Source organism: Aquarana catesbeiana, linkage group LG06, assembly GCF_042186555.1.
Source record: "Aquarana catesbeiana isolate 2022-GZ linkage group LG06, ASM4218655v1, whole genome shotgun sequence".
Lineage (NCBI taxonomy): Eukaryota > Metazoa > Chordata > Amphibia > Anura > Ranidae > Aquarana > Aquarana catesbeiana.
This window is the reverse complement of record NC_133329.1, coordinates 142,118,199-142,139,608: the sequence shown is the minus strand read 5'-3', so window position 1 is coordinate 142,139,608 and position 21,410 is coordinate 142,118,199.

Here is a 21,410-nt window from a genome sequence, read left to right as displayed (position 1 = left end):
ACCCAAGCAGAGACTAGTGCACAGTCCATTGCAGCTGCCAGAGTGGCTAAACCTGCCTCCTTGTCCACAGTTATTCCTGCCATAGCCGCAGCATCTGGCATGGAGGAGTCAGCTGAGTTATTTGAACACAGTGTCAGCCACTTGCTCCTTGACGATGCACAGCCATTACTTGATTCAGATGTTGGTTCTGAGGTTGAGGAAGGCAGGAAAACAATGGTATCATTAACTGTTAGCGCAAAGAATAGTGTAAAGGAGTTTAAAATTAGTAGTACTTCCGGTTCTGGCGCCACATGAGGAGGAGGTGAGCAGCTCCAGCTCCCGCACAGCTCCTCACATACCCGGCATTTAAGCCAGCCACAGCACCGGGGGAAACCCCTACTGCCTCTGCTCCATCTCAGGCAGACATGGATCGCTTCGTGGAGCGATCCTATGCTCGGGCGCTGTCCTCGCCCCCCTCCACAGCTCCGCCGGCGGGAGACATAGCGGCTGACACAGCCAAGATGGCGGCCGCTCCGGACACACCAGAGCGGCCTCAGCAGCAGCCACAACCTCCCCCTGCCCCTGCTATGACAGAAACTGACCCCGCATCCCCTGCCAACATTGCCCAGGCTGTAGTTCAACTACTGGGGCCAACACTAACAGCCACTGTGGACGCAGCGGTACACAGAGGGCTGGAACAGCTACACATAGAACTCCAGGCTCAGGCCCAGCGCATCACCCAGGTGGAGGAAAGGATCTCTATAATTGAAGATGACTGCACAGCCTCATCTGCAGCACTTGCACGTATCAATGCTTCATATAGGGACATATGGGATAAGCTGGACGATTTGGAAAATCGCTCAAGAAGGAACAACCTGCGCATCATTGGCTTGCCAGAGTCGATCCCAGCTTCCCACCTCACAAACATCTGTGCGAAAACCATCCCAGAACAACTTGGCCTCCGCATACCATGCACTGTTGAACGAGCGCACCGTATGGGTCAATATTCTGACACGCGCGCTAAACCTCGGCATGTGATAGTAAAATACTTAAACTACGCCGACAAAAACGCCATAATGCAAAAATTTCGTCGCACGCGCTCACTGGTGGTAGATGGCGCGAAACTGCTGCTTTTCGCGGACTATTCCATAGAGGTAATGAAACAACGTAAGGCATTCTCCTCGGTATGTTCCACTCTGCACCGCACTCAAACCCGATTCTCCCTAGCCTATCCAGCTGTCCTCCGCGTTCAAACATCTGAAGGGGAGCAACTCACCTTTCATACACCTGAAGAGGCGGAAACCTACCTAACCAACAGAAGCTCCGAAATGGAACACAGCGCCGCGACAGAGGGATCTCCATCGTCATCCTCACAGCATGCATATGGACCCCCTAAACACCCCCGAAGCCCGACCAAACCTCCATACAAGCGCAGCCGATCCACCAACCAGGAAGACCACTCTGGGAATCGTTGAAGGAATCGGCGAAGGACCCCGCATCACCACTTTTTTCCACATCGCCATCTTCTAACGGGTAGTATCAACCCATCTTATACTTTTTTTTTTTTTTTCTCAAAATTTTTATTCTTAAGATGAGGATGCTATTGATGCATTTATAAACTGCCGTACATGCTCTCTGTGGAGCACTACCCCTCCCAACATGTAGCTGCAAAGTATGCGGCTAAAAGTTATGCAGATATACTGCTAGGGTCATGTGACTCAATAACAGAGATAGTCCCCCATTACCTGGGAAACTTTCCTTATTATCAGGGATACTTGCAATGTTGTAATTTCTTATATTTTCTATTTTATGGTTGGTTTATGCCTAATCTTAAGAGGGGGGCCCTCCCCAGTGTTTAGCATACCTCACCATCGATTCATCTAAACCTACACTACCTCCTCAGGGGATCCCCCCCTACTCTCCCTTCCTATCCTATACCCCCCCATCCCCCCTTTCCTTTCCCCTACCATCCCTATTCCCCCCCCCCCCCCGTTGCTACCACCCTGCCCCTAAGTGAGGAGCTGGCAATCAATGGGAGCTATGCTAACTAGTTAGGTGAGACCTCATGTGGAAAAAAGTGAAGTCCACAACCCACGTTATGTATTTCCTTATACGATATACTGCCTTATTAATGTTTATAACTTGTTGTTGCTTAGAGAAGTTTAAGTTCATGTTTGCCAGCTTGGTTCATATGTCTTCAGGGGCTCTGAGGCGCTTTGGTGGCTCCCAAAAGGTAGATAGCACATCTACAAAGGGGTCCTTATACAAACCCCTCAACCAAAACGCTTTTAACTATCAATTATGTCACAATCTGCAGTTGGGAGTCACCTAAAGTTTGTCTCGTGGAATGTTAAGGGGCTGCGCTCCCCAAACAAACGCATGTCTATCCTCAGACACTTGCGTCGTCTCCGGGCTGATGTGGCTCTACTTCAGGAGACACATCTGGCTGCAGACGACCTACAGCGTCTTTGTAAATTGTGGGTGGGCTCTGTGTATGGTTCACCAGCAGTAGGCCGTAAAGCGGGTGTTGCAATCCTTCTGCACAAGAATTTACAACACACTGTCAGGGACGTCAAGGTTGACTCGGAAGGAAGGAAACTGACTCTACATCTGACTATAGATGACAAACCTGTAGCACTTACCAACATCTATGCTCCCAATTCTCCTGACACCTCCTTCTTTCAAGACTTAGTGAAATGGGTGCTGACCACACCAGAGACGCTACACCTATTGGGTGGGGATTTTAATTCAGTCATGTCCTCCTTAGCTGATCGCACAGGTTCCCCTACACATAGATCACATACCCGTACCCCCTCATCATCTACATCTACCCTACTGTCACAAGCCATCGCCTCCATGCACTTTGTGGATGTCTGGCGCTTAATGCACCCAACGGATCGGGAATACACTTTTTTTTCGCCCCCGCATAATACGTTCTCACGTATAGACTATTTTTTTGCTTCCCCGGCCCTAAGCTCTGTAATAAGCGCACCAGACATACAAGACGCAGTGATCTCAGACCACAGCCCAATCGTGGTTCATCTAACCCAAACAGCCCGCTCCTCTCCCTCCCCTACTTGGCGCTTCCCCTCCTATTTAGTTGACAATGAGGACTTTCAACATACACTATACTGTGCCTGGGAGGAATACATCTCCACTAATGGAGCCCACATTACAAACCCTAACCTATTCTGGGAAGCAGGCAAGGCTTTCTTACGGGGTAAAATAATCTCATACACAACACAGTTTAAAAAAAGAGCCCAGCAACAATATAGTGAGTCAAGCGAAGCCCTACGCTTGGCACATGAACAGCTCACATTAAACCGCACCACAGAGAACATACAAAAATGGAGACAGGCCAAAAGCACCTTTGACCTCTGGGCAGAACAGCATGAAGCGGCCAAAACGTCATACTCTCAGCTACACTTTCATAGATTTGGAAACAAGGCTGGTAGGCTCTTGGCCAAGATGTGCTCAGGCCCCAGACGTCCTACCCGTATCTCTGCTCTTAGAGCTAAGACAGGCTCTCTGGTCACCTCCCCAGCTGAAATTAGTAACCTACTCGTGGAATACTACACTAATTTATACAAAGCTGACCCAACTGACTTACCTACTACTGACTTACTGCTCAACAAAATACGTCTACCCAAACTCCACCACACACAATTAGAGACGATTAATGCCCCCATTACTGTTGATGATATTCGATTTACGATCAAAAACATGGCCTCGGCCAAAGCCCCGGGACCCGACGGATACACCGCCGAATTCTATAAAATGGCCAGGGACTTTATCCCGGACACCTTAAAACATGTATACGCAGCTATGTGGGACGGAGGGCCCTATCTTCCTACGGGAACACAGGCCCACATCAAACTAATCTCTAAGAAAGGGAAAGATCCCCTATTACCGGGCTCATACCGACCGATATCATTAATCAATGTCGATGTCAAAATCCTATCCAAAATAATTGCGTCGCGATTAGCTCCCCTACTGCCATCATTATTACACCCAGCCCAATCTGGCTTTGTTTCGGGCAGTTCTGCCACCCTAAACATTCGTAAAGTGTTAATGGCTCTGGAATACGCCAAAACTCACCCTAACCAAGACATTGCCATCATGTCATTAGACGCGGAAAAGGCCTTTGACAACATCAGTTTCTCTTGGCTCTTCAGAGTGATGACACAATTTGGATTCTCAGGACCGATTATGCGATTTCTTTTACAAATGTACGCATCCCCTACCGCACGTCTTGTCACCCCTGACTTTATCTCAGACACGATTCCATTAACAAAAGGAACGAGACAGGGATGCCCCCTGTCTCCACTCCTGTTCAATCTAGCAATTGAACCCCTATCCAGAATACTAAATTCAGCTGATGGAATCAGTGGCATCACTCTGGAGAACCACACTCTTCGTTCGGCACTATTTGCAGACGACATACTATTATTCTCCACCAACCCCATAACAGACTTTGACAGACTTAAACAACTTTTTTCAGACTTCAGACTTTGCTCGGGATTCAGAATCAATTTTGATAAAAGCGAGATCCTACCATTACACCCCCATCTCTCCAGTAAATGGAAACATCTATCCCCCCTGGCCATAGCCAACCAACATATTACATACCTGGGCATTAAAATAGGACGTGAACCATCATCTCTCTATTCTTTAAATTACCCCCCATTGATAACCAAAATTGTGAAGGAGCTGGAGGCTTGGGGCTCCCTACCTCTCTCGCTCTTTGGGAGATGCCACCTTTTCAAAATGGTGTCTTTCGCACGCTTACTTTACCCAATGCAGACCATACCTCTTCTAATTAAGCATTCAGACATCCAAAAACTCCAGAAGGCCCTAACTGCCTTTATATGGTCTCGCAAGAAACCTCGCATAGCGCTACAGAAATTATGTCTCCCAAAGGGCGAGGGCGGGGCGGGACTGCCCAATATGCGTTTTTACAACCTGGCATGTTTACTTAGACAGGGCTTAGACTGGCTAACTGGTGGGTCTAAATATTCTAACCTATCCTTAGAAAAGGCTATGGTACACCCATATGACCTCTCAGCCATCCTTCATTCTAATCCCAATACATTACCCCCCCACCTCAAAACAAGTGTAATCATTAAGGACACGGTCATTGCATGGAGAGAAACAAGAAAATTGCTCAAAGTGCCATCCAGCATCTCAAAATACCTCAAAATACAAGGGAACCCTATGTTCCTTCCATCTATCATCCATAAAGCCTTTGGCCAATGGAAACTTAAAGGCCTCACAGATGTCTCGTCTCTTTATCTCAACAAGCCAGGCAAGTTCAAACCATTTCAAACCCTGATGAGGGAGTACTCCCTATCACCAACCCATGTCTTCTTCTATCACCAACTCATCAGCTATCTCAAATCATGCTCGGGACCTAGTACCAACCCACTTGAAACATCCTGCATTGATACTCTCATCAAAAGCAATAACTACTCCATCTCCAATATCTACTCTTGTCTCATACAACATCAAACACGGAAGTATGCCCTCAAACCCTTTCAAAAATGGTCACACTTATTAGATGACGAATCTCTGCCGGAAAAAATCCTTGAGGGGTACAAGACAGTCCGCAACCTCACAGCTTCTGAATCTTGGAGGGAAACACAATTCAAGATCATTCACAGAGCTTATTTCCCTTTCCGCTTCAACAAGAAGGACCCCACCCAAGCGCAATGTTCCTGGTGTAACTTACCTCGCCCCACTTTACTACACAGGCTTTGGGACTGTAACAAGATTGATGCTTACTGGACTAAGGTGATCACCTACATCAACGAGGTCCACAAAATCCAGTGCACTAAGGACCGCCTATTATGCCTGTTCAGCATACCCCCTTCATCCTCATCGCTAACGACGATCCCACAAAATATTCCACACTGGGCTCACCTGTGTCTCCTAGTGGCTCGCAGGACTATTATGTCTCACTGGATATCAGCTACTCCTCCTACCCTAACAATGTTTAAAAAAGCCCTGGCATCACTCTTCCACCTAGAGAGACTGGACACCATCACCCTTAATCTCCGATCGACTTCCCGTTTTTTCAAAAGATGGAGGAAATACATTGAAGCCACATTCGCTTCGCAGGCACTGATCGAGATAATGAACCCATTTCGCTACACGAAATGGTACTTGACAAAAGATCTCACCAACTCTCTTGGCCGACTCAAAATACCCCCCACCCCAGATTCCTTTAATTTTAACCCACCGTAGGATATCCACAAATCCATTGTGCCCCTTGGCATCCACCCCCCCCCACGTTTATTCGAACGCTGCCTCCACTCCTGAAGGTATTTAGATGTTAAGATTTCATATGTCAAGCAAAGTTACACTCCATAGTGTTGATAAGATGGCAAACATGAACTCCCCCGTCTTCCCTTTCCCCTAATTTTCTTTTTATTTTTATGTTTTCTGTTACTTCTCCCTTGTTCTAACTGATATGACAAGCTTGTATTTCAACTATTATGAGAAGTCATTGAATGTCATAGATTGTAACGAATAATACTCTGTAACTTTTGTTACATTAAGTTTTTATACTTTTGTATGCTATAAAACCCAATAAATATTTTTCAAAAAAAAAAAAAAAAAATTTGTAGTAAAAGTAGTGATAATACACATAGAAAATCACTTGTATTCAGTCTATAAGTAATTCATAAATGGATCATAAATTCATGACAAAAAGAATAGTGGGGTGGTAGAGGCAGCTGCTGTCCTTAGAGAGCCATCTCTGTATACATAAACATAGAAGGGGGATCACAGGAAGCGCCACCTAAGTGCAGTATTAAAATCAGGGTTTTGATGACAAGGTACATGAAACCACTCACAAGAGATAAGAAAGTTCATCTGTCATACAGTAATCCTGGGGGCTCCTTGTGTCCGGAAAGGGTTCCAATGCGTGGCTGTGTAGATGGTGTATCCTCAGCACGTCGAGATACAGGCTAAAGGAAGGCTCATCTGTATATCGGTATGGAGAGTAGCTCTCCCGCCATCTGAGACGTGCATCCATGTGTATGGCAGGATGACAAGGGAACCGTGATCTGTCCTGTGGCCACCAGAACATGTTCCTGAGGAAGACAGGAACATGAGCCTATAGAGAGGGGAGAACACTGGTACACAAGTTGGCAGTCATGTTCCCCCAGCCGCAGCGTATTGCCAAGTTGTCTCCAGTGGTAATGAGGATGTAGGAGATGATGATGAGGTCACTGACGTGACTTGGGGGCTGGATAGAGCAGAGGAGGAAAGTGAGGGTGAGGCACAACCCCAACTAGGCAGCCATCATGGAAGAGTAGAGAGCAGCCACCCTATTACATCACATTGTGGAGCTGTTATCTCCCGGCCCTCTTCCTACAACTCAGCTGTCTGGGCTTTTTTTTTTAGCACATGTGTAGCTGATTGCAATGTTGCAATTTGCAAACTTTGTCTCAAGCACATCAAGCGTGGTAAAAACACCAGACATTTGGGTACAACATGCTTGACAAGCCATTTAACCTCCCACCACTCAGCCCATTGGCAAGAGCACCTGAAAGCCACATAAAAGGGGCACAATTCTGTTCCTCCTCCTTACTTACCTCAGTCTGCCCCTGCTATACCTCATGACCTCTCAGCAGCCTCCACTGACAGGCAGTGGCGGTGCGTCCATGAATGGCGCAGGAGCACCGCCCCGTCTCTCCTGTCACCTCTCTCTCACATAGATAGATTCATGTATTGCATGAATCTATCTATGGTCGCCGCTGTTGTCTTCTATTCAGGTGTCCAGCCCCTTGTCAGGTGCCTGGTACCTGAATAACAGCGGCAGGGTTTTTTGGAAGTGCCTGATCAGAGCCGTGGGCTCTAATAGGCTTCCAAAATGGTAAACAGCAGGCGCAATGCTGTGCATTCGCTGTTTACTCAGTGTTGTGTTAGGAAAGCAAATAAATTGCTTTCCTAACACTGACCCGCCTCTCAGCCAATCAGGTGCCTGGGTCTGGTTACCTGCCACCTGATTGTCTGAAACAACAGGTGCTGTGATCGCACACCTGATAGAGAGGACCGGAGACATCAAGGTGTGGGGACATGGAGGACGCCACCGTGCCCCGCTGCGAGACAGGTAAGTCCCGACTCCCGGGAGATGCAGACTGGCAGCATTTGATGGGGCACAGTAGCGGCAATTGATGGGCACACTGGCAGCAATTGATGGGGTACACTGGCAGCAATTTATGGGCACACTGGTAGCAATTGATGGGGCACAGTAGCGGCAATTGATGAGCACACTGGCAGCAATTGATGGAGCACACTGGCACCAATTGATGTGCACATTGACAGCAATTGATGGGGCACAGTAGCGGCAATTGATGGGCACACTGGCAGCAATTGATGGGTACAGTGGCAGCAATTGATGGGTACAGTGTCTGCGTTTGATGGCACAGTCGCGGCAATTTATGGGTACAGTGGCTGCGTTTGATGGGCACATTGGCTGCATTTGATGGACACAGTGGCTGCGTTTGATGGGCACAGTGGCTGCGCTTGATGGGCACAGCGACTTTGCTTGATGGGCACAGTGGCTGCATTTGATGGCATAGTGGTTGCGTTTGATGGGCACAGTGGCTGCAATTGATGTTTTTTTTTCAGTTTGCTTGCGCCCCCCCACCCCAAAAAAATTTTGAGCACCAGCCGCCACTGACTTGCATTATAACAAAAAGCAGTAAATCGCAGGAAGCAGATCTCATAAATGTTATGTCACATGGCTGTCCCCATGTACATTTATTTAAAACTAGCATTTTCAGAAGCAGAGGTCAGCCCAAATATTTCTCTTAGTACAGGCTTACTTGGTACTAATTAGTATAGCTCTCATCTTCTCTTGGTATGCAAGCTTTACTGCGTTTTCACTTTTTACATCAACAGCACAGCAAGCTTGGGTTATTTAGCATTAATGACAAAAATAGATTATTTCCCAGCAAATTGAAAAGGTCAGTTGGGAATCAACACATTTTCTTCATTTGCGGTTCATTTCTAGAAAGACAAACCAAAGGAAACATTTGAAGCAATATGCCATGTATTGTTTTCATTTTCAGAATTCACTTCCACATCTTTTGAGGCAGATTATCTTCCAGACAATTGCACTACAGAGGAAACGTTTATGAAAACTGGTCCAAAAGGAAAAATGGCTTGGCATTTCACTGTAATAGCTTGTTATATTGTGTCTTTCTCTTTGTGAACAACCAAGGCAACCAGTCATGATTTGATTTAAAGAGGAAGTAAACTCTTATTTTTTTACTTGTGATACAGGTAAGCCTATAATAAGGCACATGCACTCTGAAGGTCCAGCTTACCGCGTCGGACTTTCAGAGCCCGTGCCGTAAACGGCAGCTCCCGTGCACATGCTTGACAGTAACGTCTTCTTGGCTTCGGCCACTCACAGCGCCAGAGCCTGCGAACACAATAGAAATACCGGGGAAGATGTCAGATGTCTCAGCTGTGTGTGGGCGCTGCTGCAGGGCTTCGTTCTAAGGTGAGTATTTCATAATGAGCTTTTGTTTTATGCCGTGTACACACGGGCAGACTTTCCGACCGGACTGGTCTGACGGACCGAATCCGGCGGACAATCCGACCGTGTGTGGGCTGCATCGGATTTCCGACGGACCGTTTCGGTTGAAAATCCGACGGACTTTAGATTTGAAACCTGCTTCAAATCTTTACATCGTAACTCCGCCGGACTCGGTTCCTAACGGAATACCTGTTCGTCTGTATGCTGGTCCGATGGACCAGATACGACGCAGGGGCAGGTTACTACATCTACTATACTACAAACAAATTTTCCTATTGCGGTGAGCGCGAGGGGGAGGCGACGATGTCTCTTGGGTCTGGTATGGATTTTAAGGAGAACCCCCTATGCCAAAAAAAAGGCGTGGGGTCCCCCCAAAATCCATACCAGACCCCTATCCAAGCACGCAGCCTGGCCGGTCAGGAAAGGGGGTGGGGACAAGCGAGCGCCCCCCCTCCTGAACCATACCAGGCCGCATGCCCTCAACATGGGGGGTGGGTGCTTTGGGGGAGGGGGACGCCCTGCGCCCCCCCACCCCAAAGAACCTTGTCCCCATGTTGATGAGGACAAGGGCCTCTTCACGACAACCCTGGCCGTTGGTTGTCAGGGTCTGCGGGCGGGGGGCTTATCGGAATCCGGGAGCCCCCTTTAATAAGGGAGCCCCCAGATCCCGGCCCCCCACCCTATGTGAATGAGTATGGGGTACATCGTACCCCTACCTATTCACCTAGGGAAAAAGTGCAATAAAAAAACACACTACACAGGTTTTTAAAGTAATTTATTAGACAGCTCCGGGGGTCTTCTTCTGACTTCGGGGTCTTCTTCCAACTTCGCCGCTGTCTCCGGCCTCTTCTCCCGGTGTCCAGTTCTTCTCCCGCTCTCCGGCCTCTTCTGCCGGTGTTTGACCTCTTCTCCCGGTGTCCGGTTCTTCTGCCGTCTCCTCCGCTATCTTCTGTCGCTCTTTTGCTAGTGGTGGCCCGGACTTCTGGGTCATCTTCTTCCCTCTTCTCTTCTTCCGATGTTGACAAGACGCTCTCTCCCGCTGTAATGCTGTGTGAGCGCTCTGCAAATACTTATATAGGTGGTTACCCTGCCCCCTTATGACGTTACAGTCCCGGGGCATGTTGGGACTGTGACATCATAAGGGGGTGTGGTCAACCTCACCCGATGACCATTCCCCTTATGTCATTGAGGAGGGCACCCCCCTCCCCCAAAGCACCCACCCCCCATGTTGAGGGCATGCAGCCTTGTACGGTTCAGGGGGGCGGGCCGCTCACTCGTCCCCACCCCCTTTTCTGATCGGCCGGGCTGCATGCTCGGATAAGGATCTGGTATGGATTTTGGGGGGACTCCCACATCATTTTTTTTTTTGGCGTACGCGGGTTCCCCCTAAGATCCATACCAGACCTAAGGGCCTAGTATGCCTCACGACGGGGCTCACAAGGTGTCAATCTCGCCAATAAAAGCGGCAAGATTGACTTCCTTTTGGGCTGGGTAGCGGGACTCTGATCAGCAAGCCGGACGCTGGGCACTGGCCCAGAAAGCCAGATGACGGGCACTGGCATGACAGGCTGAAGCTGGGACACCGGGACTTCAGACTGGGACACCGGGACTTCAAGCGGGGACACAGGCACCGGAACTTCAAGCAGGAATGTGGACACAGAAACATCAGACTGGAAGGCAGGCACCAAGACATCAGACTGGAAGGCAGGCACCGAGACATCAGACTGGAAGGCAGGCACGAGACATCAGACTGGAAGGCAGGCACCGAGACATCAGACTGGAAGGCAGGCACCGAGACATCAGACTGGAAGGCAGGCACCGAGACATCAGACTGGAAGGCAGGCATCGGGACATCAGACAGGAAGGCAGGCACAGAGACATCAGACTGGAAAGCGGGCACCAGGACATCAGACTGGAAGGCAGGCACCGGGACATCAGATTGGAAGGCAGGCACCGAGACATCAGACTGGAAGGCAGGCACTGAGACATCAGACTGGAAGGCAGGCACCGAGACATCAGACTGGAAGGAAGGCACCAAGACATCAGACTGGAGTGGATTAACTTGGGTTGGATTCAGGATTGGGTGATGGCAGAATGGTATGGGTTGGGAAAAACTTTCGCTTCTTTTTGGTTTTAGCCACTGAAGATTTGTATGTGGGTACAGGGCTGTAGGTAGTAGATGCAGCTGATAGAAGCGAAGAGCGAAAGGATGGTAAAACAGAGGGAGCAGATTTTGAAGGGAGATTTAGTGGAACTGATGGAGGCAGCCGAGAAGAAGCAGAGGGGTTAAAGGCAGGGTAAGTGCAGCAGGAGGAAACAGGGTACTGGTACTTCACTGGTAGCAGGGTGTATTTTTTGGCAACTGTGGTTGTTGGGGGTAACGGAGAGGAAGACATCCCAGCAGGCTGGTATCTAGACACAGAATTGGATGGTTGGGAACTGTCAGAGGCTGAGTACAACAAGCTTGACCAGGCCTGTAACACAAGTTGAACAAAAATGGATTTACAAACAGCCTGTCTAATCAGGGATTGTACTGAATAAACGCAATCAGACAACCCCTGCTGGGAACAAGAGGAATAATGTTCAGTGAAAAAAGCCGGATCATCCTCCAACAGCCATACTAGAGACTCCACCTGATCACTACTGAAGGGGGGAGAAAAATCATCACAACCCTTAGGACTGCTAGACAAGGCTAGCTCAGCACACACCTGTATCGGGAGCTAAACATTTTTAAACAGCGATCAACCAGAGAATGGGCCAGACGGATCCATTCCAGGAGCTGATCCCTGGCCAACTCTTTCAATACCAGGCGACAATAATTGTTATCCTCCAATACCAGTGAGGCAAGGAGAACAAATGTTTCTGATTGCATCTTAGTAGTAACGGCACTACAATGGTTCCTCCGCGCGGTCACTTCTGGTCAGAGATGGCCCTGGTATACTGTCATAAACAGGTGTGACCAGACTGTGTGGACTGCAGAGAGGAAACCAAAACGCATGTAAGGTGAATAAAATAAAGTTTATTAAAGATAAGTAGTACACAAGTAAACACCCCAAATACAAATAGTGCTAAACTAACCAACAGAAACTCACAGACAACAGATAATATATACAGCCAAAGGGAAGGACCAAAATCAAACATGTTAGCCAGGCCAGGGTCATACACAGCAGATTAGCAGATGAACAAGGGCAGGACAGGAGAGGGAGATGATGGATGGGATCAGGCTACAAGGGAACAGGAACACAGGAGGGACAGGATCAGGATGGGATCGGGTACAGGATCAGTTACAGGTTCAGGTTTAGGTCCAGATTCAGGTTACAGGTACACGGGTTACAGAGTCAGGTTCACAGGTCGCAGGTATGGATCAGGGCACAAGGAAGATACCAGGGCAAGCTGTCTGCTCCACACTGCCAGGATCCATCCGCTGGTGGACGTCAGTACTGTGGCCCAAAGATGACATAACACCAGCAGGGGAAAGCTCTCCTGACAGTTCAAAACTGCCAGGAGACACCTGCTGGTGGACCTCAGTACTGCACGCCAAATGATAGCTATTACCAGCAGATGGAACCTTTCCTGACAGATGCGTATGGGTCGACGAGCTTGTTGACAGATTGGGAAGTGCCCGTTACATAACTACTTTAGATCTGACTAAAGGTTATTGGCAGATACCCCTAACAGAATCTGCAAAAGAGAAGACAGCCTTTTCTTCCCCTGAGGGGTCATTCCAGTATAAGCGAATGCCTTTTGGTTTACATGGTCCTCCTGCCTCATTACAGAGAATGATGGAAAAGACATTGAGACCACATTGCCAATACGCAGCCGCCTATTGGAATGATGTCGTCATCCACAGCCCAGATTGAGAAACTCATTTGCCCTGAGTGCAAGCAGTAGCAGATTACATTAAGAAAGCAGGACTCACGGCCAACCCCAAAAAGTGTGCCATAGGCTAGGAGGAGGCCAAATACCTTGGCTGCATTATTGGTCAAGGGCTGAGCAAGCCTCAGATCAATAAGATTGAGGCAGTTCAAAATTGGTTCCAACCTATAAATAAAAAACAAGTTTGTGCCTTTCTGGGGATCACAGGGTACTACAGGTGTTTTATACCCAATTTTGCCACCATTGCAGCCCCACTGACGGATCTGACGAAGGGTAGATGGTCGATCCTGATTAAGTGGAATCCGGAGGCAGAGAAGGCATTTCAAATCAGCAGGCTCTTTATGTACAAACTGTGCCCATGACCCCAGATTTCACAAAGGAGTTTGTGGTACAGGCAGACGCCTCTGATGTGGGACTGGGTGCTGTACTATCCCAAATCAGAGAAGGGGAAGAGCACCCAGTGGTCTACCTGAGCAGAAAGCTTAACAGACATGAGAAAAACTATGCCATTGTTGAGAAGTAATGTTTAGCTATCAAATGGGCCTTAGATGTCCTGAAGTATTAACTGTTGGGGAGACCATTCAAACTAGTCACTGATCATGCTCCTCTCAAATGGATGTGTGATAACAAGGAGAAATTGTTTATATGAAGTTTGCTTTTGTGAGAAAAGGTTTGTATTATCTTTATTTTGTGGGTGACTGGGAGAAGCCCATCACCTGTGAGTTAGGATCCTGCATATGTTTAGTTCGTGCCTGGATGACAAGAATTTATTTTCTGTTTGTTTGTTTTATTTTTATGCAATCTTTTAAAATAAAACTGGCTACAAGTCAGATTTTAAGAAAACCTGCCATTTGGACTGCCTTTTTTCCAGAGAAGGTGATCCCCCTTGAGCTTACCCCTGACAACATACACATGCAAAATAGGAAATATACAAGGTATACAATGACAGTAAGTTACGATTGCAGAGGAGTTGTGTCCAAAAGGTCATATAAGAGGACCACAGTCACTCAACAAAAATAAGAGGTTCTGACACCAATCAACCGTAATATTAACCAGTACCCAGAAAAGAAGTATGAGGAAACGTTCTTTCTTGTATTAAGAGAGGTATAGACTCCAGAGAGAGAGAGATATCATTTTGCCCCTGTACAAATCATTAGTAATACCTCATCTGGAATATGTAGTTCAGTTTTGGGCACCAGTTCACAAAAAGGATAGCGGGGAACTTGAGAGTGTGAAGAAGGGTAACCAAACTGATAAGAGGCATGGAGGAGCTCAGCTATGAGGAAAGATTAGAGGAACTGAGTTTATTCTCTCTTGAAAAGAGGAGATTAAGAGGGGATATAATCAACATGTATAAAAATATAAGGGGTCCATATAGTGAATTGGTGTTGAATTATTCACTTTACAGTCAACCGAGAGGACAAGGGGGCACTCTGTACACCTAGAGGAAAAGAGATTTCATCTCCAAATATGGAAAGGTTTGAGCTGTGAAACTGTGGAATAGAATCCCTCCAGCTCAGTAGATTGCTTTAAGAAAGGCCAGAATTCTTTCCTAAATGTACATAATATAACTGGGTACTAACATTTATAGGTAAAGTTCGTCCAGGGAAAATCTGATTGCCTTTCAGGGATTAGGAAGGAATTCTTTCCCCTTGCTGTAGCAAACTGGATCATGCTTTGCTGGGTTTATTCGTCTTCCTCTGGATCAACTGTGGGTATAGGATTGGGTATATTTTTCGATTTTTTATTTTTATGGTTGAACTATATGAACTTGTGTCTTTTTTTCAACCTGATTAACTATGTAACTATGTTAACAGACTAGCCATGTTATAGTATAATTTCAGGGCGCGATCCCGAAACGGGAAAGCTTCAGAGACTACTCTATAGGTTGGAGAAAACTGCCTAATTTTAACAGACTGATGTAAAGATAGAAAAATATCAAAAAGAGGAAAGAGAGATCGAGCATAAGAGAGAGGGAAGAGGGAAAAAGGGGGGGGGGGGAGTTTAGAGCGGTGAAGTAGACTATGAGTTAGTCAATCTGTTACGAGAGGTGAAAACATCTCAATCAGTAATAGGCACCTCAATGAGAGCCTTCCCTTCCTCAATATAAATAAACATGTTCCATAATGTCCAAGTGTGCATGTAAACCTCTTGCTTCTGCTGAGTGGTCAAAACCAGGTCCTCCATCCGGTTTAGCTCTTCAACTTTCCTCAACCACAGCCCAATGGTTGAAGGCTGTGTCTGTTTCCAGGTAAGGGGGATGCAAGATTTGTCCACATTCAGAAGGTGTCGGATAATAGCTTTCTTGTAGACCTTGGCCGGGATTGTGGAAGCTTGCAATAAGAAAAGCGCCGGATCCTCTGGGACCTTGTAATCATTTTTGCATAATCTTACAAACCTCTTTCTAGAAATCACCCAACTTAGTGCAGGACCAAAAGGTATGTAGCAGCAACCCAAGTTCCTCCCGACATCTCCAACACAGAGCAGAAGTGGTTAGGTAGTATCTATGAAGTAGAGATGGGGTGCAGTACCATTGAGTGAGGATCTTGTAATTGGTTTCTTGCACTTTCGTGCAGATTGAGGATTTCAAGGCAGATCGGGTTATGTTGGAACGTTGCGTCCTCTGTCTACCCAGTTCAGATTCCCCCTTTGCCAGGTAAGGGGGCAAGAAGTCTTCAGATGGTGTAACTAAAAGGGTGTACATTCCCGAGAGAGCACGAGGTAATGTGCCACTTTTAGAACAGTACTCTTCAAGTAGTCAAGGCAGGAAGAGTCTGTAGAATATGGTGTGATTGCTGAGCTCTCCGTATATCTAAATAGAAAGGGCCATTATGGTTCATCAGGGAGTGTAATGAAGGACAAGCCCCTGCTGTGTGAGGTTTGAAAGCACCCTGACTCAATCAGTGAGCCAAAAGATCCCTCCCGAGGACCTGTATTGAAATGGGGGTTACCCAGTATAGGAGACAGTGGAGACTCAAAGGAGGACAACTTATCCATAGAGATGAGTTGAAAACACAGGCAGGTTGTAGTTCCGATGAGTGGGTGTTTAAGAGGGGGCAGATCCTCAAAGTACCAAGGTGATCTATGTAATAACACCCAACTCTCATCTCACTCGATATGTTGCTGTGTTTGAGGAGGTATCTGGGGTGTATACTGGCCTCTAGGTTGGCACAGGGAGATGTTAAATATTGACCTGCTACAAATGGAGGGGTTAGTCTGTGTCTCATTCCCTAAATTAAAACACCAATTGGGGGAATGACTTTTACCTGCTATTGGAAAGGTAACAGTGTTATTTATGTACAGAGTGGATATGTTAGTTAAGAAGCCAGGAGAAGTCTCGTTGAGGAAGGAGGAAATATTTAAAGGTACAGCCAAAAGGGGAATTCGGGCAGTGCTAAGATGTAATTTGCTACATATCCAACATTCTTCATACCCTGAATTTTTGAGCATAAGCATACTTAACTTTTAGCAAAAGCATCTTATCAGTAAAACTATCTCCAATCTCTCTCTCTTTGTTCTAGCTTGTGTCACTGTAATGTTCTCTTGTGTGTGTGTGTGTGTTCCCACGGATACTTTTAATTGCACCCAAATCTTCAGGGTGGTAGATACAGTTAGTGATGATCCAGGCGGGCAGGAACACTATCAGGGAGATCAGGATCAGGAGGCAAAATGTCTTGCCAGAAGTCTGTGGTGAAATAAGCGAGGTCATCTTCTCTGGCCGGACCTGCTTTCCCAGGAACTCCTCCTTCATCTGCTTGGACTTCTGCTTGAGGGCCTCCTTTATCCAAGGTCTCCTTCCTGCTCCTGGGGCTTTGGGCAACCTTTTTTACTCAGCTGGCATGGATCCAGGACTGGCAGTTTTCCACTAGGATGGCTGTTTTGGTCACTGCAACCACTGTGGTAGGAGGTCCAAAGGGATACTCTTGCTTCTTATTTCTGTTCAGCTGTTGGACCACCACAGTGTCTCCCACCTTGAAAGGGTGAGTAGCTTCCTGTGAAAAAAAAGGAGAGGTGCGAGCAACATTTCTTTCGACTGTATCCAATGTTTCAACCAGTTTTCTTACATATTCTTCCTGTATTAAGTCTAAATCTCCCTTTTCTGCCATTAAAGGTGGTCTGGCCCATGGGGTGGGGAAAGGTTGGAAGGGGTCATTCTTATTTCTGCCAGGACTGCTGGGAGGACTTTTTTCCAGTTGGCAAAGGTTCCTCCTGTGGCCTTTCTTATCTTGTCTTTTATTGTTCTGTTCATTCTTTCTACTATCCCTGAGCTTTGAGGGTGGTAGGCAACGTGGAACTTCCATTCTACCTTGAGAGTTTTTACCAAGTCCTGGCAGACCCTGGCCATGAAAGCTGGACCATTGTCTAAGTTTATTTGAAGTGGGCATCCCCATTGAGGAATGATTTCCTGAGTGAGGATCCTCACTACTGTTTGTGCATCTTCTTTTGTGGTCACAAAAAGTTCGACCCATCTTGAGAATATAAAAATCTCTACTCAGAAGATACCTGCATGGCCTATTCCGTGGTACTGTGAGATGAAGAGTGGTGCACTTGCTGCTGGTATACATGTTTTCCCCTCTTTGCAGAGAAGTCCAGTTTTTTTTTTCTGCACACCCTTTTTATCCCAGTCCCTTAACTCATAATTTGAGGCATAATCCTGGAGACCTGTGAGTGACTGTTCAAATGGGGATAGGTCAGGTATCAGCATAGCCATTTGGATGTCTGTTGTCTGTGAGATAGCAGCTTGTTTAGCAACAAGGTCAGCCAGAGCATTTCCCCTGGCTATCTCTGTCTGTTGGCCTGTATGTGCTCTGCAATGTACTATAGCTAGTGTTTTAGGTAGATGGATAGCTTTTTAGCAGTGACATTATCAAAGAAAAATGTGAAATGTTCTTTCCATCTGCTGCCACGAAGCCACGCCTACTTCATATCACACCGAAGTCGTGTACCACGCCGTACCCATACTTTGAGTCAGTGTAAATGTTTACATCCTGACCTTCAAAGAGCTGGCATGCTCTGGTGAGTGCAATTAATTTAGCAGCCTGTGCTGATTGATATGGGATAGGCTTGGCCTCAAGTATAACATCTGCAAGCTGCACAACTGCATACCCTGCATGGTACGTGTAATCATTTGGCATAGAGCAAGAACCATCCACAAAAACATTCTGTGTGTCTGGTAGTGCTGTGGAAGATAAATCAGACCTGGGTGATGTGTCTTGGTGAATGACGTTTATGCAGTCATGTTGTGGCACGACCTCATCCTGTTCTCCTTTTAATCCTAAAAGGGCGTTTAAAATTGTTGCTGGGCCTGCAGTGGGAGAAGCATATTTGATGTGCAATTTTGGATTGGACAGCAAAATCACCTCATATCCGCTCAACCTCTGAGCAGACATGTGCTGTGTATGTACATTTTTCAACAGGATTGACACATTGTGGGTGGTGTGAAGTGTGGTGTCGTGTCCCAGAGTGAAAGAAGTGGCCATCTCAACCACCACCACATAGGACGCTAGAATTCTGAGACACACGGGCATGCCTTGAACCTGCACCGGGACCATCGTTGAGAAAAAAAAAAAAACTACAGGGCGCAGTCTCCCACCATGTTTCTGGGCCAGTACTCCCGCCATGGTTCTGCAATTCTCCCTGGCAAATAAGTTATACATTTTGCCATATTTCAGGGAGGCCGAGGCTCGGGCTGGTAACCATTGAACATTTCAACATGGCAAAAACATTTAACATTTTATCAGACCATTTTACAGTATCAGACATTTCAGAGAGGGTTGCATGTCTCAATATATTGTTATAGAAAGAACAGTCAGGTATTCATTGGCGGCAGCAACCAATCATTCCAAGAAAGGTAAGCATGTCTTTCTTGGTAAGTGGGTGGGGCAAACCCACAAGAGCGACAGCTCTTTTTTTGACTGACTTTCCTAACTCCCGGAGACAGCACAAACCCTAGGTACTCGACCTTCTGTTTACACCATTGTAACTTTTTCTTAGACACTTTGTGACCACATACATGTAACCATTTCAGTAAGGATAGGCTATCAGCTCAGCAGTCCTCCTCTGAAGAACTGCAAATCAAAAGATCATTAACATACTGCAACAGTACAGAACCATGAGGGGCAGTCCAAGGCCCGAGGGTGGCTTGGAGTACTATAGAATAGACCACAGGTGAGTCTATATAACTCTGCGGCATTCTACACCAGATAAACTGATGACTGTGTTGGTCAATTGACACAGTAAAAACAAAGAGTTGGCCGTGCCTCCTCGTCTACAGGGACGGAGAAAAAGAAAATTCTTTAAATCAATCACAGTAAAATACTCTGCATCGTATGGTATGGCGGTAAGTATTGATGGCACATCAGGCACTACTGGGGCAATCGGTACCACTAGGCTATTGATGACCCTTAGGTCTGGTACAAACCTATAGTCACCATTTGCCTTCTTTACTAGGTTAATGGGAGTATTGTAGGGTGAGACAATTTCCCTTAAGCTTCCTTTCTTTAAGAAATCCTCTTTTTCTCTGTGTGTAACTCCCTCTTTGTCCTTGCCCCCTCCCTCTTTGTATAAAAGTTTCCCCTTTGATTTCCTGAGAAATCATTTTGATAATGTGTCTGCACTGGTGTTTGTTTAGGAATGTCAAAACATCCTGCAGCATCCTTCTCTGTCAGCTTCTTGCAAAAATCAGTTACAGTGCCTGTAGCCCAATCTGATATTTGCTGTCTTACTGTAAGTGCATGTTTAAGGCCAAGGTTGCTGAGGTATGTCTGTATTAAGAGACTGTGCATGTTACACTGAACAAATTCTGCCTCTTGTGTCCAAACGTCTATAAATCTTTTCAAGCATTCTAACACAGATTCTGCTGACTTTTGCTTGCAAGCTGGTAGAAAAAATAAAAATTTGTTGCTGTGTGTCTTCATGTGATGAGGTCCTTATCTGGTTCTGGAATGTAAGGGGGAAGAGGCAGGGCACACAGTACAAGCATAGAAAAGGTTGATTTAACCCTTAAATTTACCATCCTATGACTCTGTTAAACCCATTGTGGACAATGTTTGGGCTAGGATGCTATAGGGAGCCTCGGTCCAGCCGGGGATCTCCACAGCATGCATTTTTATTTTCATCTTTATTTTTCTTTCTAAACATTCTAAATTCTTGTAGATACCAAGTCTCTGTATGTTATTACTTTTCCTGTGTTTATAACCAAACCATTTTTATTTACATTTCAAATTTTTGGCAGAGTGCCAACAGGTTCAAACAGTGGCTTCAATTGCGGTAGTACTAATGCCGCAAACAAAAACCTATCTATTACGGTTAGTGAGATATTAGCACTTGAACCGTGTTGGCAAAAAGCCAAATTTCCAAATTTTGCGCCTGACTTCCCCTCCGCAAAATATGTCAGTAGCAAAAATAATTATTCAAAAAGCATGTTTTAATTAAAAGTTAGCCTCACCAATTTATGTATTACCTTGATAAAGTGTTATTAACGCTCTACCCGTATTTTAATTGGTAAAAACGTCCCTAATGTCACAATACTTCAAAGACCTGGGACAGACTTGATAAGTCTCCCCTGCTCTTGGAATAAGTGACATTACTCCCTTCACTGTCAACCCTTCTTAAAACACAAATTTGCTATGTAAATTAAACCTTAAAACTTGAACCCTTGGTTTACTTTCTCTAAATAAGGGTCCCTTTCCTAATTTAGAATGATAGCCTCCTGGGACACTGGCTACAAGATATGTCCGAGGACCAGTATAACAGAATAACAAACCAGTAATACAATCAGGACACTTTAGAGACATTTGTTAGTACATAAGAAGAAATTAACCTGGATATTCACCAATCCAGGGTTCCTTATAAACTCTAAAATTCTTATTCAACTCTATACAGATAAATCAGCAGAAACTAAACACCAATAAACCTTAAAACAATAATTCCGGTATAAGACTTAGTTCTGTCAGACCACCCAATATTTTAGTTCTCTTTTTAGTTCTTTCTCTAAAATGAC